Raw genomic sequence first — 17,036 nt, forward strand, 5'->3', positions numbered from 1 at the left:
CGTTGTTGGGGCAGGATATAAATGATCCTGGAACACTAAATATACTGGATGGAAAAAGAGCTATGGAGCTAAAGACGAGCAGCAAAGTTTGGGAAAGTAAAAGCACCAGTTTGCTAAAACGAAATTACACTGGGGGGAAAAGGGGAGATAACAAGGAATGTATTCAGACAAGTGTATTCTACAAAAAAACACAGCTACAGCAGGAGTTGAAGGGTAGCCACTTGAGCTCATATAGTGAAAAGTTTTTCATTTTTATTACCACCTTTGTCTAATAGCAAGCAAATAAGTCTCCGCTCTAAATTTAGCAGAGAAGCCACTTCTCTCTCTGCTGAAACATTTTGTTTTTATGATGAGGTCTAAAATAGTTTGTCGTCTTCAGCTGTGTTTACGGGGATCTGACAGAGGTAGCTACAAAGTAGAAGAACACAGATGTATATACATCACTTTCACAAACATACGGTATATAAACCAAACAGCCACGCAGCACTGATGGATGTTGATGATGTGGCTCCCAATGTCTGCAATGAGTATATGTATTTATCATCTCTGTGGCTGTAACAATGATTCCTTTTCATAACAGAGTATTCTACAGATCATACATATGGTTCCCTCGCAAATGAGGTAATGCTCTATTTGTCTGTAAGCAGGATTACGGAAAAACTACTGGCCTGATTATCATGAAACTTGGTAAAAAAGGTGAAGAAATGGGTAATGAATTCATGGATTCGCAGGGTCGAAACACTTTATTTTCCACATATGGAAAGGCCTTGGTACATGTCTGGGGTCTGCGACTGACTTTCTAACTTATCAAGCGATCCCAGACAAATACTTGTATTATTTGTTTACAAAGTTTCGGGAACACAAATTAAAGTTGGAGATCCAAATACAGTCAAGCTCCCGACAATGCTGGATTCTACACTTTCCCACAATGCAATTCACCCGCATCTTTGGTTGAGTCATTCCTTATTTACATGACACAGATCCTCCAAAGCCACAGAGAAGCATTTACTGTTTATGCAGTACATACACATATGCATTCACCTAAACAGAAGCCACATGGCTGTGCATGCACACCACACACTGGGGAAATGTGGCTCCTGGTTTTTCATTTCACCTTACTCTGACAAAATATCAGCATATACATTGTTGCTTGAAGCTGCGATACACAGTGGTTACAGTGTTTCAAATATTCCAAGCCATGGCGCTTTCTCATCAAAAAGAAACTTCTAGATGTCTTCTGCATCGTTTTGTACATTTCCCACGTAATTCAGCATGACATTATGTGCTGTCACGGCAACTTGACTTCAAAAACTGAATATAAAGCTTATGTGGGTTTGGATGCATTTGACTGATGGATCCAATGGTGGGATCAAAAGGGTTAAGGTAAGCCCTCCGCCACATGAACATCCATCCATCCATCCATCCATCCATCTTCTCCCGCTTATCCGTGGTCGGGTCGCGGGGGTAGCAGTTCCAGCAGAGAGCCCCAAACTTTCTTTTCCCTGGCGACATCAACCAGCTCTGACTGGGGGATCCTAAGGCGCTCCCAGGCCAGCGAAGAGATATAATCCCTCCACCTGGTCCTAGGTCTACCCCTTGGTCTCTTCCCAGCTGGACGTGCCTGGAACACCTCCCTAGGGAGGCGCCCAGGTGGCATCCTAACTAGGTGCCCGAACCACCTCAACTGGCTTCTTTCGACGCGAAGGAGGAGCGGCTCAACTCCGAGTCCCTCCCTGATGACCGAACTTCTCACCTTATCTCTAAGGAAGACATCAGCCACCCGGCGGAGGAAACCCATCTCGGCCGCTTGTATCCGCGATCTCGTTCTTTCGGTCATGACCCATCCTTCATGACCATAGGTGAGGGTAGGAACGAAAATGGCCCGGTAGACAGAGAGCTTTGCCTTCTGACTCAGCTCCCTTTTCGTCACAACGGTGCGGTAAAGCGACTGCAGTACCGCTCCCGCTGCTCCGATTCTCCGGCCCATCTCACGCTCCATTGTTCCCTCACTCGAGAACAAGACCCCGAGATACTTGAACTCCTTCACTTGGGGTAAGGACTCATTCCCTACTTGGAGTGGACAGTCCATCGGTTTCCTGCTGAGAACCATGGCCTCAGATTTGGAGGTGCTGATCCTCATCCCAGCCGCTTCACACTCGGTTGCGAACCGATCCAGTGACACACACACACACACACACACACACACACACACACACACACACACACACACACACACACACACACACACACACACACACACACACACACACACACACACACACACACACACACACACACACACACACACACACACACACACACACACACACACACACACACACACACACACACACACACACACACACACACACACACACACACACACACACACACACACACACACACACACACACACACACACACACACACACACACACACACACACACACACACACACACACACACACACACACACACACACACACACACACACGAGGTCTTACCTTAGTTAAACGTCTGAGTCTTTTCCCCGTGCAGCGCTAACAGAGCTGTCTCCTTTTGCTGCTATCGTCTCTATCAAACCCCTCTTGTCTGCCTGACAGAAAATACTCTTCCGCTCACAATCTATTTTCAGTAAACCTGCAACTCAATCTCAGATACATGGCTCCCCACAGTGGGGTGGGCATGCTTTGGGGGGGCTTTTCTTTCTCTTCTGCCCCATGGCAATGGAGTCAAGGCAGGGGGGATTAGAGTGGATCATGACTGGGATTGGAAATAGAATACATGTGCCCTCTCCTCCAACACATACATGTGATCCTTGACAGGGAGGCATGGCAGCTGTGTGTACAGCCTCATCGTCTTGGGAAACCCCAAGACAATCCTCTGACTATATACTGTATGTTGAGGAGGAGAATAAACTGTTTCACACTGAGGGAGGGAAACAAACGAGGGGCATTTATCATCAAGCACTGGAAATGTAGGACATAAGATTCCCTGAAGTACACTGTACAACACGCTCCAGCTGAATAACATATTCATGTGCTGCAGGTGTTACGCAACATGTTGTGGAGGACATTCGATTGGTACATGCAGTACAGTGGGACTCTGTGTCTGCTCGTGGGTGTCAGATTCCGCACAGAATTGATACATGTGATTATGTGTCCTGTGCCACCCGCTGGCGTCTGCGCAAGGCCGCAATTGTCAGACATGTAAAAAGGCGATTAAGAAATTATCCCTTGGAGGGCATGCTAGCCCTGAAGGGCTGATGGTAAAGATAACAGTTTTCAGACGTTGCGAGTGGGTGCATTGATAAATGGATTCACTCTGAATAGAATGCTTAAAGTGAGATATATATAGTTTATATAGCATACTGTATTTATATTCTCTGAGCAGCACTGCATTAATGAAAGAACACATGTTTTAGTTTCTTTAGAACTCAGAAAACAATAAGCCTTTTTTGGGTTTAGTCCAAAAACCCTAAGATATTTAATAAACAGTAAGATAAAAGAGATCCAAAAAGCAGAAACTGGAACAAGCATATTCTAACAAAAAACAATATATAATAATATATGGCTGCTTTTAAATTCCTTAATTTAATATCACTCATTTATACTAAAACCATAGGCTACAACAACAACAACTAAAAAACAAGGTGTTTCATTCAAAAACCTTAATATATAGACGTCAATCAGCAAACTATCATAATTAATAGATAACTAGTAGATAGTAGATTGAGATATAGAATGAGATAGAAGTAATAGATATAATCTCACAAAAGCATATCAATTACTGCTGTGAATTGACTGGGCTTAGGTGTTTTAGTAAATCCTGATTCTCTTAAATAGAAAGAACAATCCTGGCAGCAGAGCAGGTCCATTAGTATTCTGTGACAACACACATGGTGGTGAAACGGAGAGAAAGGGGTCGTCCCTCGAGTGAACAGAGGAGAAAAGTAGAGAGGACCGCAGAGACAGTGGAGGCCTCTGCCTAAGACGGGCTTAGCTTGATTCAGAGAGTCAGAGCACAGACTTTCCTCATAAAGACACTTCAAAAGGAGACATCAAATCCTAGCACACCACTCCTCAATGCACAGCCCTCATGTGGAACTTCACTTGCTTGCTTTCCAGTTCAAGGGCACCTTTTTTTAAACGTGGAGAAAAGTTATAATCTTTCCAAGCGCCCTCTCAGAATTCCTTCAGAGGCTTTCTATTATGCGAAGGCACAACATGGCTAGGAATAGAATGCTCTACTTTACTGTTACAGCAATTAATAATTATAATTTGTGGCGAGGAAGAATTTCCAGAGCTTGAATGTGAAGTGCGAGGAGGTGCGAGTGGACAGGATACAAATCTGGTGTTGACACCTCACCAGCTGCCCTCTGAGAGGCGAGGACAGGGATCGGGTCACGATGCGACTACATGATAACCCCGTCACCTTCGACCTCTGACACCTTGTGACAATCACTTCCTTCCAAAAGCAAACTTATCTTAGAGGAAGCCGCTGAGTATGGGAGGAATGAGGGAAAACTTTCGCCTCATACGGGGTGGCAAGTCTTATCCGGACACGTATGAGCAGAGTTTAGGGATCAGGTTTCCAAACAGGGGGAGTGTTAATGGGGACGCTCTTCCGCAGCCCTTTGGGTATATTCAGAGTAAGACACCCTTTGGGATCCATTACAGAACTGTAACGAGTTTGAAAGACACCTGTTTGAACGGACATAGCTTACAAACAAGCAACAATCACCACAAACAATAGTTTAGTTATTTGTAGGTACAATTAGGGGTCGTCTGCAAATAGGTTGTACATGTGACACATTTGGAAGTCACACTCGAGGGAAGGAAACGGAAATGAAAATGGATGTGAGGCACTATAATATTAAAGGGGCCCTGTGCTTGAGGTGTTTTCTTGTCAACAAACGGAGCTTATGTTGTATTTGCACATTGCGTGAGATTAATAAAACAATGATCAACTTGTAAGATAATAGCTCACTAGTGTTATTTAGGTCAAACACTCCAGGAAACCTTAAACATTATCCGCGTACACAAATAAATTACTGTCCAAAATACTAATATATTATACCACCACTTTGCAGATGGACTGACACCTCTTCAGCTAAAATGGTATGACTTTGTTTGTAATCGAGATGTCATTTTAACTGCACCTTTTTTTAAATACACATTATTATTGTTCTCAAAGTAAGAATACAATTTGGAAAATGATCTCAATGGGACTATATGGTGGCCATAAGGGCGGTGGTGGCGAAGTCCATAGGGACTTGGCTTGGCAACTGAAAGGTCACCAGTTCAAGTCCCGGAAAGACCAAGTGCTACCGAGGTGTCCCTGAGCAAGGCACCGTTCCCTACACGGCTCCCCGGGCTCCGTACATAATGGCAGCCCACTGCTCCTAACCCTACGATGGGTCAATTGCAGAGAAACCGTTTCATTACATGGTACCTGTACTGTGTAATGACAATAAGTTGAATCTATCTATCTATATATTAGAAGAATAAATGAATCCTCAAATGTTCATAATAATTAGTAAGATGTTTTGCCCACAAAAAATGTATCTTAAAATCTCTGGTATCTTTTCAAAGTAAGAGTAATATTACATCGTCATTTGCAACAGGATAAAGTAAACTTCCGAGATGGGTCATTACAAAAACCTTTATTGATGGTCAACAATTATTACAGGTCGACAATAAGCCTGTCATGTTGAATTAAATAGCACTTTAAAGTTTTGAGCTTGCTTTTTACATAAAACAATCATCCTTCAAAGTCTATTTGTGAAATGCTAATATTGCAGACCATTAATAAACTGTTTTGGTGTTGATAGATGTTTCTTTTGGATACATTTAAGAGAGGCTAAAATTAAACAAAAGAGATACTTCCATATATGTGGACCACAACCCGTGGCTACCAAAAAAAGCATGCATTTTTAAGAGCTTATTAATGATCTGTAAGTGGATACATAAACTACTTATTAACCATTAATAAAGTCTTCAGTGACAACATATCAAATCCTTTCGAGGTCTGCCCTATTGTAGAGTAGCTCTGAGATGATTGCCAGTCAGCTCTAATAAAACGCTTTTCTCTCCCGGTGGATAGAATTCGGAGGAAACAGACATTATTCTAGACAGCTCGGAAGTTTCCAACACTCGCCCCATGCTGCGCCGCAACAGATAACATGAATCATCCAAAGCACTGCTGGCGCTTGTGCGTGAGTGCGCGTGGGTTTTGTAAGAAACTTTTGTTACAGTGAAAAGAGGATATTAAGAGTATCATTGCTATGAAAGGCAGTGAGCCATGCAGCAGTGGAGTGGGAATACGAGGAGTGACTGTCAGCTGTTGTCTCACCTCAGCCATATCTCTGTGTGTGTGTGTGTGTGTGTGTGTGTGTGTGTGTGTGTGTGTGTGTGTGTGTGTGTGTGTGTGTGTGTGTGTGTGTGTGTGTGTGTGTGTGTGTGTGTGTATATATTAGTGTTTTTGGCATCCATGTGTGTGCACATAGGGGTATGGTCTCTGGTATGCATAGTGTATTTGTATTTCTCGAGTAATGCGTGTGTGCCTGCTTATTATGTTCTGGATTTCATGTGTGCTACTGTGTCCTTTTGGCTTTGTGTGAGGGTGGATGAACATAAGGGTGTTTTTTTATATTATTATTGTAAACAGTGCTGCTCCTACCACTGACACAGCAGCTCTTAAAACCCTGGAGTCTCTCTCCTTTCACTCCAGACATCTCCTATGTCTGTTTTTTATCCTCCTCACTATATAAATGTTTCATTGAGTGTTTGAATTGTGACAATCTCTTTCCTTTGCTTCTTTCAGATATAAATCACAATATTTACTTTTACCCTAACCTGTTTGGATTGGTTTTAAACCATACACTGTTTGTCCCCCTACGTGGCACCCGCTCTGGGACATGCTACCGCAGCCTCCCGGGTAGAACAAACAGGACTACGCACAGCTTCTTCCCTTCAGCAGTCAGACTGCTGACAATGAACCCCACGCTGTCCCATACTGCCTAGTTGTTGTTGTGTGCTGTGCTGAAGCGCAATTCTGTATTCACTGTATGTATTATTATCTGTGTATTTATTCCTATTTATACATTTCCCATCTATTTACCTTTATTTTTGTATCATTTATTTTGGTACATACTTCTGATAATTGTGTATGTAACTGACTGTTTTGTAATCTGGTTAGACCATCCTTACATTTTTCTACACTGTGCTTGCATTTCTGTAATGACAATAAAGTAATCTAATCTAATCTAATCTAAAGATTAGTTTTGAAAAATGTCAATCAAACTTGATGTCAGTTTCCAATTTGTAGCATAATTTACAAACATAACATACAAACATAATTTGTAGTTAACTATTTCAAAAGTCCATGTAGTAACCAAATGGCATCAATACATCATTCTATTTTCTTGGAGTCAGAGTTCAGCGGATTCCCAATCATCATAACAGATCAATCAATGGGTTACCTTTCAGTCTGTCTAACTACATGTTTAAAATGACTTTTCAGACATTTACATGTTGCGATTGACATATGTTGTGCAAAAATCCTAACCTGTTTTCCAAAATGTGGTTTCACTTCATTCAATGGCATTTTCATCCATCTGGTTTAGTGTTTAGTAAGAATGGGTATGGGAAAGTACGCATTTTATTATCGTCACTGCCATGTGGGAAAACCTGGTTCACAAGTTCAAAACTGTTGCATGTGGATGTGGTAATGCTCATATATGTCATCTGCCTATCATACAGGGATTAATTAAAGTGTTTCCATTGTCCATTACAAGTCCTCCCGCAATTAACTGACCATCCATTTCCTTTGTCAAATAAGCGATTCATATTTCCATTTTCCAACTGTAAATCAACCTGTGAGTATTCCACTACTGTTTCCACTGCCCTCTGGTATATCCTCCAGCAAGTCCTTGAAATGTGTCCAATATCACTAAGTGATGGATCAAGCAGTATTTTTAGTGTCAAAACGACCATCCAGTGATTCATTGTCAAGCGCGTCCATTACCATCAAGTCATTCATCATACTAGCGTCGTCTTGTACGCTACATGGAAATGAACAGAGTGCCATTTATTTTTGCAAAATAGCACATAATCCAGCAGGAAGTTACACTTAGATTGATTACCTTCTTCAAGTCATTTGGTTATCCACTGTCCACTTTCCAGCAGATAAAGACTGACAAATCCACTATCATTTCGTTCAGCATTTCAAGATTTGTACCTCATTAGCATGCAACGCTGGCATTGGTTCATTGGTATTTTTCCTGACCACTAACAAACTAATCTGGTGTATTGATTAATGCTTTAGTATTAATCAGTGTTATCCAATGAGAAAGTGATCTTAAAATAAAAAAAGGGGGGGCTGATTCACACAAATTCTGATGTAATATAGTGTGGTGTCAAATCAATGTTTTGTTTTACTTGTTTTGGGCAGATGCCTGAAATGACTTGACACTTGTGAATGTCCGAAGAAGCTAAATGAAACTACTTAACATCGTCACGCAAAAGTTAGCTTGGCGGTGTTGACGTTAAGTTGCATTTACCTTCGAAAGTTAGAAAATTAGTTTTCATTTTGGGAGAATAGGCGTCTGAACAAAACATGTAAGTATCATAAACGTGTATTTTCCAAAGATCTTATTTTCTGCTAAATTCCAAATGCCAATTGAAACATCGAATTATTTGTTGTACAGGGACCCCTTGCGATTCTAACTTCCAGGACGTACAACAATATTAAGTCATCACTGCACCCCTTTGTTAATGTGTACCCATTATTTTATCTATTGTATGAACACGGTTCAAAAATAGTCAGTCGGTCTTGTCAGTGCATTTATTATCGTTCACCAATGTTATTTTTTTAAATGTTGATAAAAAGAGGTTTGCCTCCTCCTGTCTTTACAAACCCTATGCCTATACATTCTTCTGAGACCAACTTTCTTTAGCACAGTTACAGGTTTTACAGGTGTGTTAAAAGTAGAATTAGTCATAAAGTTATAGTTCACTGACATGCCACAGCATACATGTCTGTCCGCAGTCAGTGTTGAGTTGCTGTAAGATCACACCACCAGATGCAATTAAAACCCTATAGGGATTATCTGAAACTCTAAAATAAATGCGCGCCCCTGAGGCCTTTAAACCGCATCGTCTAGAGCCGGCATTAGGAGGCGTCTCTCTGAAACTAAAGCCTAATGTTACTGTTTGGATTCCTTATAGCTGCCGTCTCCTAAATGGCTCGTCTCCTGTGTGGCCCCCCATCAAGTCAGAACACACAGACAGACTCCAGTCTGTCAGACACCTTCAGACTGTCAGTTCTTAAATGATGGCCTATGGTCTGTGAGAACAAGTAACGGTTAAAAAAGCCATTGGAAAGTACCTTTGCTTTAGCAGCTCCATGGTGCGTTCCTAGGTTTTTCAATTTCCACTACATTACCACTAGGTTTCAGCAAGTGTTCTGCTTTTACAGGATATACGGTTATGTTCTTGTTCACTGACTCTACTTTCTGTACTTTTACGACTGTCAGCGTCATCTACCAAAGCAAAACTTCCTGCACATGTTTCAGAAGAAAAGCCCTCTAGGGAAAGAAAAGAGAATTTTATCCCTGGACTCCTGGAACAGTTTTAATACGAAACAGATGCAGGACATTTGCATTAATAGCAACAACAGTATGGGAAATGGGAAACTATTTGATAGAGTTTATTTTTACCAACAGGAACATTTTCTGATATTTTCTCTACAGTAAACTAAGAACTAAGGGACACAACTAAATGTATTCTGCACATTAGTTACACATCAGTGAGCTACCATTGCTGGGGAAAAAAAATTGTCTCTAAAAAACGGCTTGTAATTGCTACCTGGAGACAGCTTCAGCTAAAACAAATTATGCCCCCCCCCCTCATCCATTTTAGGGTTGATTGAAGTTAGAGAGCCTTAACTGTTCTCCTGGGACGCTACACACAGCCCCTTTGTGCGGCCATTAGAGCCATGCAACCATGATGTCATGCAGAGTGACTACAGCGAGGTCCATCAAAGACCAGAGCAGCGGAATGGACCTTTATTACTCGCACACAGGAAGGGGCTGAGGTCCACGACGCTCCCCCCTCTTCTCCTCTCTTTCTCTTGAGTGTGTTGTGCTTCAGTCTCTTAGCGACCCTCGCCTAAATACGAGGTACCCAAAACGGGCTCATGACATCACCAACGCCGCTCATTTATAACTTATTAAGGCCGTGTTCAATTCCTTGTAAAACATTCACACCTTTTTCACATTAATGTTTTTCTGTGTCTTTGCTTCATACAGTATATGTATTTCTTTAGCCTCTTGCGAGACACTGGAGACTTGTCGTTGGTTTAGTGTTCACCGGAACGTTTCTATGGGATAGCGAAAAAGCCAGAGGGGTACAGATTGAAGGAGTCGCAGTGGTTCCAAGATACGGAACCCTTTTCTTTTCCGCAGAAAACAACAGTCAGACAACTCTAACCATTGTCACCGGGAGGGTAGATTGTGTCTCGACCCCGAGTGTAATCCCTTCCAGCTGCTTGGAGAGTTGTGTTGCCTGTGATCGAATGATAGTCTGTGTCTTCAAGGAGTTCAAGACCACAGATTCGACCACTGATGGGACTGATCCTATTGGTGGCTTGGCACCACACCCGTGATAAGTTCCCCGGGGCAGAAACGACAAACCTAATAACGGCAAAACCACCTAAATAAAGACAAAATGCATTGCAGACAAAGCTGTCGTGTTGACACATGTGTGTGACCCTCCTCAGAACAATGCAGATCTGATTTTCAACAATATATATAGCCAGGACACACAGACTCGACAACACACACTTAGTATGCAACCACAGCATGTCAGTGTGTCTGGATGTTGGGGAAAGAGCTCAAGGGGAAGTACCGTTGTTTGAGATGTAAGAACTGGCAGATGATAAAGGACCGTCTCTCTCTTTACATGTGGTTTGGCTGACTGAGGATGTAATATTCCAGTAAGAATAGGAGTTTTGTTCATCCCATCTTCAGCTTCCATCATGTTGTCATTTACGTCTTTGATGTAGGGGATAGTTAAAGCTCATTGTTTTCACCGATTACCATTCGAAATGCACATGTTTTAACCAGAACCAGAGTGGTTGAATAACTTTTCTACCTGGATTATATTACAATCTTAGAGTTGAGTTTTATTCAAACAGTAGACGCTGATGATTGTAGTTGATGGTAAACTAGTTTTAACCAAGACAACTTCCTCCAATGGGAGAATATAAATTAACCTTGCCTTAATAAGAAAGGCTAAGAAAGGCAGTAAGAATGAAGTAAACAGGAAAAATAACAATAGTGTGATGACTTTTTCTATAATTTCGATCTTCTACTTATGCTTATGCGAATGACTTATGCGAATGACCTTGAATAGGAAGAATTCAACGTATGTAATTTGCAAAATGTGTGGTCACATGAAAGAGAGTTGACAGTCAGTAAGTGTGTCCATGCTTATGCGTTTAGGTGTGTGTGTTCTTAGCATAGGCGGGGAACTTGTAATAGCCTCTGGGTGGTTGAGTGGGGAGGAGGCTATGCTGTGATCCCGTTCCAGTCAACTGCTCATGAAAACAGCAAGTCAGCCGAGTGTTAAGAGCAAGTGGCATTCGCCGTCTGACTCAGATCACGTCTCCTCACAAGTGCTGCGCCTCGCGACCACAGGGCCCTGACACCGGCTTTGACCTCTGAGTCGCACCAGCCACATCAAACTGCCGTACCCCGCCTTCGCCGAGCAATCGTGAGCAGCTTCGATGGTCTCAGTTATGCAAACGTTCACGCTTAATGGCTCAAACCCTCAAATCCTCAAACATGAGTACCTGTCAGATTTGTAGCTGAGTTGTACTTGAAATGTTTCAACACTAGCACTCATACGGCACTAGAGTTTAGGTGGAATAACCTCAACTGTGTTTTATTCTTATATGTGGGTAATTAAAAAGGCTGTTTTCGACTTAAATCCTGCTATATAGCATTTATGAATAGAATAATAATAATTGGTTTATATCACACTATTGTGTAGTTGAATGCAGGTAAGGTGTTTATTTATGCATTTGTCAACACCTATAACCTATAATTGGAGGCTGGTGTATAAACATATTAAAGATAATATAGGGAAAATACAGTTCTAATTATATAAAAATGTATGTAGCAGAAGTTCTAATTATTGACATGTACAGTTAATTAATAAAACATTTAAAACTGTATTTTTTGTGTGCACCCACATTCAAGTGTGTTGCTTAAACCATGTATTATATTGTTGTACTGCTTACTGCTATACATGGTAAATAGGGGGACTTAAAGGGAGGTGTTTCAGATAAAACAAAGTTAGCCAAACTACTATATTGCCTCACTTGTTAATGTGCAGTCCACATGTCGAAGTGTCTTTCTGTAAAATACTGACCATAAATTGCTCTTAGTACTTGCAATACTTCCTGCTATAGTCACACAATACAGTCATTACTGAAAAAATATTGTGGTTTAATTTGACTACTTTACCGCAAACTGCTCAACTGGGAGGTGCTCATTTCCCCACCCTAATCTTACCCGTCCCAACTATAACCCTTTGCTGTGAGAAGGGTTGATGAAAGCCATGTTTGTATTTCTCAAAAGATTATATTGTCTCACTATTGAAACAAAATTGAACGCATCAGAAGTAGTATCGTTTTTCGTTACCTCGCCCTTTAATTTCAGGATCTTGGCTGCCCTATATTAGTCACATCATTTCCTGTATTTCACGACTTGGAGTAAATTATGAATAGCACAAATCGCTATAAAACAAAGAAAAGCGATGGCAATGCGATGTTTCAGCAAGTAAAATACAACACAGCACTGTAGAGGACTGGAAACCAGACATGACGCATAACATAAGTCAAATACATGCTGTAATTACTGTACATACAGTGTTAAAACTGGTAGAAGCAGCTGTTTCCTGCTCTTTATACAGCTGGTAGAAATGACAGGATTGGCCAAACTGCAGTACGTTTAAATACTACAAAGAGGAAAGCACATCTTCTGTAAAGCGTGTAATACTTGTCGTCATGATGCCAGTAATTTCTACATATTTAACATTAGTACTAGTAAAATAATCAGTTAAGCTCCCGGTATAGATTATTCAAATAAGACAGACAGACAACTGTAACGTTTGCTACCTAAATATCCAACCTGCATACCAAGTGTGCCGCTCCGGGACAGAAACAGCAGCGCAGACCAAAGTGTTGGAATTGAAAAATGTGAAAAAAGAGGGGGCTACCGAAGGGGGGGGGGGGGGGGGAGGCTTTCTAGCAATGAAAGATTCTGGCCGCTTTCTGAAAGTGCCCCTAATCCAGCCTTAACTCCATTACATGTGGGACACTTCGGCGATAAGCCCAACAATAGCAAAGAGAGCCCATCCTAAATAGCATCACGTTTGCCGACACACTAGAAACACAATTATTCACAAACACAAAAAAAGGGCAGCCACTGCATTTTAGGGGGGAAACTATTTCAATTTCAGATATGGCTCCAGACGGAAACTGGGCCACTGTCGGCTTTGATGTCTTAATTGTGTGTGTGTGTGTTTTTTTTAATACCAAAGGATTATTGATGGAACAAAAAAAACGGCAAAGACAGAGAGACAGAAAATGGAGATGGTGTGAAACAGACAGTGTTGGGACAGTAACGCGTTACTTTGTAACGCGTTACTGTCCCAACACACGCCGTTATTTTTGGCAGTAACTAGTACTCTAACGCATTACTTTTTAAATTCAGTTACCGTTACTACATGGTGCGTTACTCCGTTACTGCGTTAGTTTTTTATATAGTCAACAGCCAGGCGAACAGAGATGAGAACTGTACTTAAGTACAGTACTTGAGTAAATGTACTTAGATACTTCCTGTGTCACATGCGGAGACGGGCTGTGGACGTGTTTGTGTTGTTTACTAACAAGACTATCATGGCGGCGGCGGAGCTCAAGTCTAGTTTCTCCACCTGGAGATATTCTCACTATTTCACTTTTGTCAAGCACGAAGAAAAGAAAGTTTTTGTTAAATGTAAGTTGTGTCCTGGCGGGTCAAAGAGCCTATCTACTGCCCAAACCAGTAATTCAAATCTCTTAAAACATCTGCAAAAACAACATGCTGGGACGAAGCTAGGAGCTAAGACCGGCACATACCCAGACTCATCCAACGCCACTCCACCTCCACCTAAGCAACAGCGGCTGGATTTTAACCAAGGGACTGCTAGCCAGGGAAAAGTCGATAAAGCCATTGCACGGTATGTTGTAGAACACATACAGGCTATTGCTACAGTGGAGTCACCCGCTTTCAGGGAGCTAGTTAGCATGATAGCATGTCCGGGCGGCACACGGCATATGGGACGGAAAACTTTTTCCAACTACCTGGAGAAAGAATATACAAAAATGGAAAGCCAGCTAATATCGATGCAATCCAGATTGCATATAACGCATGTCAAGTTGATCAACAGATTGTATTATTCTCCAATGCAATAACAGTACTGAAATGAAGGCTATAAGGGCATTAATGGGAGCCCTTTTTTTAAGTAACTAAAAAGTTACTTTTCACAGTAACGTATTACTTTTTGGTGTAAGTAATCAGTAAAGTAACTGAGTTACTTTTGAAATGAAGTAACTAGTAATGGTAACTAGTTACTGGTTTTCAGTAACTAGCACAACACTGGAAACAGACAAGGAAGAAGAAAACATGAAAAGAAGAAATAGGACAGCCAGAGAGAAGCAGAATGAAAGGATAGAGATGAGCTCAAAAAATGGCTGGAGAGACTGACAAATAGTGCAGAGATATAGGGGAAAGAGTGACAGAGTAAAGTACTGTGCAATCCCAGTTGAATAGGCCTTGATTAACTGTGGCATTGGGGTCAAAGTGGGGCCTGTCTGCTGGGGCCTGGCTTAGGAAAATCATACTATGTGTGTGTGTGTGTGTGTGTGTGTGTGTGTGTGTGTGTGTGTGTGTGTGTGTGTGTGTGTGTGTGTGTGTGTGTGTGTGTGTGTGTGTGTGTGTGTGTGTGTGTGTATATTTTGCACTACTGAGACATGTGAATACAGTTTGTAAGAGATACAATTCAACACTTTTTTTACTGGTTAGTTTATAGGGCATCTTTATATCTGTGTGAAAACACTGCAAGACCTTATGAAACCATCGTACAGTCTGCTGAATGTACTGTAAACGTTATGTTCAGTGGCGGCGCCAGGGTATGGCTGGGGTATAGGCTACAGCCATACCAAGAAATGGCTTTGCCCTACCTTAGCCCGACCATGAAAAATTATGTTAAAGTAAGCATGTTGAGAGCACAGATTGCGAAAATCTACCGGTGGTGTCCACAACACACAAACTGATCCTGCTGTTACTGACGCAATATGGTTGAGACCATTCGGGCTTATGCTAGAGGGGTGCAAGGAATAGTCTAAGTAGTGGGGGAGTTTTATACACTAAAAGGTGTGAAAATTCTCTGGCGTTATAATATCAGCGTGGCCGCGGTCAGATCAAAATGCCTCCGAATGCAATTTGAATAGACCTACAGCCAATCAGAGCAACGAAACGTTGGGTCTGCTGCGTCATGCATTACTGATACGTCGATACGTCACGTTCACAGTGAAAAGTCCCCAAACTCGCGCCGAGTAAATTGCAGACAGACAGCAGAACTTCTAGGATTAATTGTATATTTCGGATGGATAGATTTGTGTTCTTAAACGCCCCTCGCATTGAGGTACAAGTCGAACAGGTGCCAGAGTCACACGACCCACCTGAAGAGTGAATAGTGAGTTTTGAATATATTTTGTAATAGTCCTTTGAAAAAGTGTTTTGTATGACAATAGAGACACAGGCCACCTGTTGTGTGCTGTGTCAGTCACTCTCTGTTTACCTGTGTCTGTGTGTGTCTCTCTCTCTCTCTCTCTGTCTCTCTCCCTCACTCTCCCTCTCCCTCTCCATTCTCTCCATCTCTCTCCATTCTATATGCCAACTTTTCTTGTTTCTGCCGCTGCGTAGCATGTTGTAACAACGTGGAATTAGCAGAATAGGCTATTGTATTGTTTAACTCACACCTGTTGCTCTCGATGTAATTTAGCTGATAAAAGGAGACTAATAAAAGCTAATAAAAGCCTCACGCTTGGCATTTCACTGTCAAGGGGGGTGATATAGCGTGTATGTAATTACATTGCAAATACTGACTTGAGCCCCACCATTGTATGGGTTAGCCCTACCATAGATTACCCAACAAAAATACTCTGGCGCCGCCACTGGTTATGTTTGTTTCTCAATGTAGCTTGAAATGTAAGGCACTAAATATATTTTCTATGAATTTTATAAATGTTATCGCCATATTAGGGAGCATTCTTTTTCTGGTCAAGATAAAATGAGGCTACAGCTAGGAGATGATAAACTAAGCTTAGTTTAACATTAAGAAAAGGAAGCAGGGGAAATCCGCCAGACGAATTAAATTCGAACACATCAGACATCAACAACTCTCAAGTGTCCAACGAACTGAAGTAAAAAAACATTAGTGCATGTTAGCATGTTAGCCTACATTTAGCTTTACAAGAAATGTACACAAACACACTTTTATCTCTCAATACTGAAGTGTTAGTCGATTGTACTTGACTACATATGCTTGTGCAGCGTACAAATTGACTCGGCAGTGTAATCTCAAATTGCACAGAGCTGCTGTGCTCTCATCGGAAGTGAAAACCACTGTTAGCTAACTAGCTATCTAGCTAACTGGCTATCTAGCGATGCAACCACGGCATTCCAGCTGCTTCCATTATGGTGAAATGGGAATTGTTGAGTGTAAGAAATGTTGAGCTTTCCACACGTTCAAAATAAATAAGTGCCCCATCCAGGTTCTCAAAGTGCACTGCATTTTGGCATACTTCCCATTGGAACGCAGTAATGTACTTGAAATAGCAAAAGTAAGTAAAGAAGTATTATTTTATACATATATTAAAAAAAAAAGGGAGAAGGGGTCGGATTAAATTAGTGTAAACTTCTT

At 41.5% G+C, this 17,036-nt stretch overlaps 1 protein-coding gene across 2 annotated transcripts in view; it reads right to left on the reverse strand.

Annotated features, from left to right (window-relative positions):
* The window catches only part of rxraa (retinoid X receptor, alpha a), a 107,792-nt gene that overhangs the window by 26,874 nt on the left and 63,882 nt on the right, over positions 1–17,036 (reverse strand). The window lies entirely within an intron of this gene.

This window comes from Pseudochaenichthys georgianus, chromosome 12, assembly GCF_902827115.2.
Source record: "Pseudochaenichthys georgianus chromosome 12, fPseGeo1.2, whole genome shotgun sequence".
Classification (NCBI taxonomy): Eukaryota; Metazoa; Chordata; class Actinopteri; order Perciformes; family Channichthyidae; genus Pseudochaenichthys; species Pseudochaenichthys georgianus.